The sequence below is a fragment of the Staurois parvus genome, unplaced genomic scaffold, assembly GCF_062004578.1.
Source record: "Staurois parvus isolate SC_StPar_1 unplaced genomic scaffold, SC_StPar_1.0 ptg000140l, whole genome shotgun sequence".
In the NCBI taxonomy this organism is placed as follows: Eukaryota; Metazoa; Chordata; class Amphibia; order Anura; family Ranidae; genus Staurois; species Staurois parvus.
In genome coordinates, this window is record NW_028317936.1 from 2715001 (window position 1) to 2721351 (window position 6351).

The 6351-nt window shown below is 39.9% G+C and overlaps 1 protein-coding gene across 5 annotated transcripts in view; it reads right to left on the minus strand.

The window, feature by feature from the left end:
* TNC (tenascin C) overlaps nt 1–5548 on the minus strand; it is a 253590-nt gene extending 248042 nt beyond the window's left edge. For 2 of the 5 annotated variants that reach the window (XM_089673555.1, XM_089673554.1), the window contains exon 1: nt 5364–5541. The gene's annotated coding sequence lies outside the window, so the exon portion shown is untranslated. Of the gene's footprint in view, nt 1–5363 lie in introns of all 5 variants that reach the window. The other 3 variants (XM_089673551.1, XM_089673552.1, XM_089673553.1) reach the window with 3 other exon arrangements.
* Nucleotides 5549–6351: the final 803 nt, after the last annotated feature.

Sequence of the window (6351 nt, forward strand, 5' to 3'; positions counted from 1 at the left end):
GCTCCAACTAAAGTCTGAAGATTGGATCCAAGTCAACCCAAAGACCATTGAAGACCACTGAAGACCAACAACTTTACCCAAAGACTTTTTAAAACCTCCAAGTAACTCCAGTTCCAATTAATTTTTGGGAAGACAAATATTACGATACGCCTAATAAGGACCACTGAAGTTCCGGCTTTCAAGTTCCTGATATAGTCAGTGCAAAGAAAGATGCTTTCTGCTCGGTTGGTATTCTTTACTTCACTTGGGCACAAATAAAGCCCACAGAATGGTTCTAAAGTCAACCCAAAGCTTGCAACCTTTACAACTTTTCTGGACAATCACTCAAACGCCAAACTCTCTGTATGAGATTCCAAAAAGCCCAAAGAATGAAAAACACTTTCACCCACTTGGGTCCTACAAGCCATGTCGATGGGGCATATTGAGAAAGCAGTGAATGGGACTTTTGCCAAACATTTACAGGTGGTAAATCCATCGCTGCCATTCAAAGCACGTGTCGGGAAGATTCACCTATGCTGAATCTTTGGTGAATGTCATATTAACTGCTTTATATTTTATTTATAACAATTTTTAGCAACAGAACAATAGCTACAATGTTTCAGTTATTTATGACGTCTGAATCATCAAGAAGAGAAGAAAAAGGAAGTGAAAAGAACCATGTTGGAATGACCCTTCTTGGTACCTGTCAAGTCCTACATGGTCATGATTACATTGGAATGACCCTTCTTGGTACCTGTCAAGTCCTACATGGTCATGACTACATTGGAATGACCCTTCTTGGTACCTGTCAAGTCCTACATGGTCATGACTACATTGGAATGACCCTTCTTGGTACCTGTCAAGTCCTACATGGTCATGACTACATTGGAATGACCCTTCTTGGTACCTGTCAAGTCCTACATGGTCATGACTACATTGGAATGACCCTTCTTGGTACTTGTCAAGTCCTACATGGTCATGACCACGTTGAAAAGACCCTTCTTGGTCCCTTTTATGATCTACATGGTCATTACCATGTTGAAAAGACTCTTCTTGGTACCTTTCAAGTCCTACATGGTCATTACCACATTGAAATTACCCCTCTTGGTACTTGTAAAGTCCTACATGGTCATGACCATGTTGAAATGACCCTTCTTGGTCCCTTTTATGATCTACATGGTCAGTACCATGTTGAAAAAACTCTTCTTGATAGGTATCAAGAAGAGTTTTTTCAACATGGTACTGACAACATGGTAAAGTCCTACCTGATCATGACCACATTGGAATGACCCGTATTGGTACCTGTCAATTCCTACATGGTCATGACTATGTTATATAGACCCTTCTTGGTACCTGTAAAGTCCTACATGGTCATGATCATGTTAAAATGACCCTTCTTAGTACCTTTCAAGTCCTACATGGTCATGACCACATTGAAATTACCCCTCTTAGTACCTGTAAAGTCCTACATGGTCATGACCACATTGGAATGACCCTTCTTGGTACCTGTCAATTCCTACATGGTCATGACTATGTTATATAGACCCTTCTTGTTACCTGTAAAGTCCTACATGGTCATGACCATGTTAAAATGACCCTTCTTGGTACCAGTTAAGATCTATATGGTCATTACCACGTTGAAATGACCCTTCTTGGTACCTGTAAAGTCCAACCTAGTCATAACCACATTGAAATGACCCTTCTTGGTCCCTTTTATGCTCTACATGGTCATTACCATGTTGAAATGACCCTTCTTGGTACCTGTAAAGTCCTACATGGTCATGACCACGTTATTTAGACCCTTCTTGGTACCTGTAAAATCCAACATGGTCATGACCACATTGAAAAGACCCTTCTTGGTACCAGTTAAGATCTACATGGTCATGACCACGGTCGAATGACCCTTCTTTGTACCTGCAAAGTCCTGCATGGTCATGACCAAGTTGGAATGACCCTTGTTGGTACCAGTTAAGATCTACATGGTCATGACTACGATGGAATTGCCCTTCTAGGTACCTGTAAAATCCAACATGGTCATGAAAACGTGAAATGACCCTTCTTGGTACCTATTAAGATCTACATGGTCATGACCAAGTTGGAATGACCCTTCTGGGTACCTGTAAAGTCCCACCTGTATCTAGTCCCTTCAACCACAAGTATAATTAATGTTGGCACCTCTCTAATTAAACATGGACTAGCCTATCCACACTTTCTTGTTTTTGTAAAACAGAAGTGAACCTTGGGAATAGGTTTCAGTGGGTGGTATCAAATAGCAAGTCAGAGCTAGCAACTGCGTTTCATTGGCCTTCAAATCTTTCCAGCTACCAATAAGAGCCGTTATCTCATCGCCATGATTGATGATGTCTGTAGCATCCGAAAGAGAGTAAAAAAAGAAGTGAAATGAACCAGATACACGTGGGACTTACAGGAACTGATAAGTGTCTTTACACCATTGTCATGACTAATGATTAACGATGTTTAAATATGTCTGCAGCATCAAGAGAGTGAGCAAAGGAGAAGTGAAAGGAACTAGATACATGTGCGACTGATAAGTGCCTTTACACCATGGTCGTGACAAATGATTGATGGTGTTTGTAGCATCAAGAAGAGAAAAAAAAAAGTACGAGAAAAGAACCAGGTAGGACTTTACAAGTACCAAGAAGGGTCACTAGAACATAGCCATGACCACGTGGGACTTTACAGGTACCCAAGAAGGGTTTTTCCAACACAGCCTTGACTAATTATTAATGATTTTTGTAGCATTAGGAAGAGAGTAAAAGAGAAGTCAAAAGAATCGCATACTTGTGGGACTGTACAGGTACTAGTAAGAGTCTTTCTAACATGGCCATGAGTCCATGACTATGATATAATGACCTGTCTTGATACCTGTAAAGTCCTATATGGTCATGACTATGATATAATGACCCGTCTTGGTACTTGTAAAGTCCTATATGGTCATGACTATGATATAATGACCTGTCTTGATACCTGTAAAGTCCTATATGGTCATGACTATGATATAATGACCTGTCTTGATACCTGTAAAGTCCTATATGGTCATGACTATGATATAATGACCCGTCTTGGTACTTGTAAAGTCCTATATGGTCATGACAATGATATAATGACCCATCTTGGTACTTGTAAAGTCCTATATGGTCATGACTATGATATAATGACCTGTCTTGATACCTGTAAAGTCCTATATGGTCATGACTATGATATAATGACCCGTCTTGGTACTTGTAAAGTCCTATATGGTCATGACTATGATATAATGACCTGTCTTGATACCTGTAAAGTCCTACATGGTCATGACAATGATATAATGACCCGTCTTGGTACTTGTAAAGTCCTATATGGTCATGACTATGATATAATGGCCCTTCTTGGTACCTGTAAAGTCCTACATGGTCATGACTATGATATAATGACCTGTCTTGATACCTGTAAAGTCCTACATGGTCATGACTATGATATAATGACCCGTCTTGGTACCTGTAAAGTCCTACATGGTCATGACTATGATATAATGACCTGTCTTGAAACCCGTAAAGTCCTACATGGTCATGACTATGATATAATGACCCATCTTGGTACCTGTAAAGTCCTATATGGTCATGACTATGATATAATGACCCGTCTTGATACCTGTAAAGTCCTACATGGTCATGACAATGATATAATGACCCGTCTTGGTACTTGTAAAGTCCTATATGGTCATTACTATGATATAATGGCCCTTCTTGGTACCTGTAAGGTCCTACATGGTCATGACTATGATATAATGGCCCTTCTTGGTACCTTTAAAGTCCTACATGGTCATGACAATGATATAATGACCTGTATTGATACCTGTAAAGTCCTACATGGTCATGACTATCATATAATGACCTGTCTTGAAACCCGTAAAGTCCTACATGGTCATGACTATGATATAATGACCCGTCTTGGTACCTGTAAAGTCCTATATGGTCATGACTATGATATAATGACCTGTCTTGAAACCCGTAAAGTCCTACATGGTCATGACTATGATATAAGGACCCATCTTGGTACCTGTAAAGTCCTACATGGTCATGACAATGATATAATGACCCGTCTTGGTACTTGTAAAGTCCTATATGGTCATGACTATGATATAATGACCCGTCTTGATACCTGTAAAGTTCTACATGGTCATGACTATGATATAATGACCCATCTTGATACCTGTAAAGTCCTACATGGTCACGACTATGATATAATGACCCGTCTTGGTACCTATATCGTCCTATGTGGTCATCACTAAGTGATAATGACCCATCTTGATACCTGTAAAGTCCCACAGGGTCAGGGCTATGTTTTAATGACCCTTCTCGGTACCTGTAAAGTCCCACATGGTCAAGATTATGTTTCAATGACCCTTCTTGGTACCTATATCATCCTACGTGGTCATCACTAAGTTATAATGACCCTTCTTGGTACCTGTAAAGTCCCACATGGTCAAGGCTATGTTTTAATGACCCTTCTTGGTACCTGCAAAGCCCACCTATGTTATGATGATCCGTCCTGGTACCTATATTGTCCTATGTGGTCATGACTAAGTTATGATGATCCTTCCTGGTACCTGTATTGTCCTACATGGTCATGACTACGTTTTAATGACCCTTCTTGGTACCTGTAAAGTCCCACATGGTCAAGGCTATATTTTAATGACCTTTCTTGGTACCTATATCATCCTACGTGGTCATCACTAAGTTATAATGACCCTTCTTGGTACCTGTAAAGTCCCATGTAGTCAAACCTATGTTTTAATGACCCTTCTTGGTACCTGTAAAGCCCACCTATGTTATGATGACCCTTCCTGGTACCTATACCGTCCTACGTGGTCATGTCTAAGTTATAATGACCCTTCTTGATACCTGTAAAGTCCCACATGGTCAAGGCTATGTTTTAATGACCCTTCTTGGTACCTGCAAAGCCTACCTATGTTATGATGACCCTTCCTGGTACCTATACCGTCCTACGTGGTCATCACTAAGTTATAATGACCCTTCTTGGTACCTGTAAAGCCCAACTATGTTATGATGACCCTTCCTGGTACCTGTATTGTCCTACGTGGTCATGTCTTAGTTATAATGACCCTTCTTGGTACCTGTAAAGTCCCACACACATCTGGTTCTTTTCTACCGTAATATTTCTGGATATTGGCACTCCTACGGTTCTACCTAGACTACTAGGTCCATACGTTCTCATCTCACATCAACCCTTCCAGGTTTTCTAGATACTAAATAACAACGTGTTACAAGTAACGAGGAGCTTTCAATGAGCATGCAGATCTTTTTTTTTTTTTTTTTTCCATTCAAACACACGAGCTAAGCCGAAGGACGCAGCGAGCTTACCTTGAATGCCGTTTATTGGTAGATCCAGCCCTAAAGAGCATCCATGAGTGGGATCAGAAGAGTAGAAGCCAGCCTATCTCCTGCCGCTGGACCGCGCTCCTTCTAAAGTTTGGTACACGAGGAGTCCAGGAGATGCTTGCTAAGAGTGCTCAGCCCAGGCGCTCCTCTGCAGCTTTATATACTTGAGGCTGCCAGAGCTTCCCTCACTTCTTTGTAATGGGATGCCTCAAGGCAGGCTCTCCTTCTCCTTTTATTAAAGGGAACGTCCTCTCTGGTAGGAAGCCTCTCTGGTGGGAAGCTCCTTGAAGCTCTTCCAGTGTGGGACATGCACAAGGTATTTGCCGTTTACCATGTAAGGAGACGGCACATGCAAGGCTTGATTCAAGAAATGGAAATGACTCAGCTGGGGAAAAAGTCACACTGACTAGTAATATCGAATCTCTCAGGCATTTGCATCTGTTATTGATTGTTCTCTTGAACCCCCCCCCCCCACCATGAATGTTACCCTAAACATTGACATTCCCCGGGTCAGTTTTTTTTTTTACCGGATCACGTGTCCTTGTCATTCAAAGTCAATCTATACAGAAGGCTCCATCACCTCAGGACAAGGATTTCTATATATGAAAAAAAAAAGTGACAGCTATTTTCAGCCAATGAGAATTAAAAAATGAATAAAATAGGAGCCTAGCTGTAAATACTTTAAAGGAAAATTAAAAAATAAATAATAATAATAAATAATAAAAGGCAAATTAAAAATATTGGATTCTGGTAACAGTAGGGGGTTAATACTTGTAATTATAGTATTTGGTATATGAATTCCTTTTTTTTTTTGTAATGTCAAATGATGATGTTTGTAATATTAAATATTATATTTCAGTGTTTTTAAGGAATGTGTGTATTACATCTATTAATATAAAAACAAAACTAATAAATTATGTATAAAATAAACAAGCAAGCAGACAAACAAATAAATACATAACTAAATAAA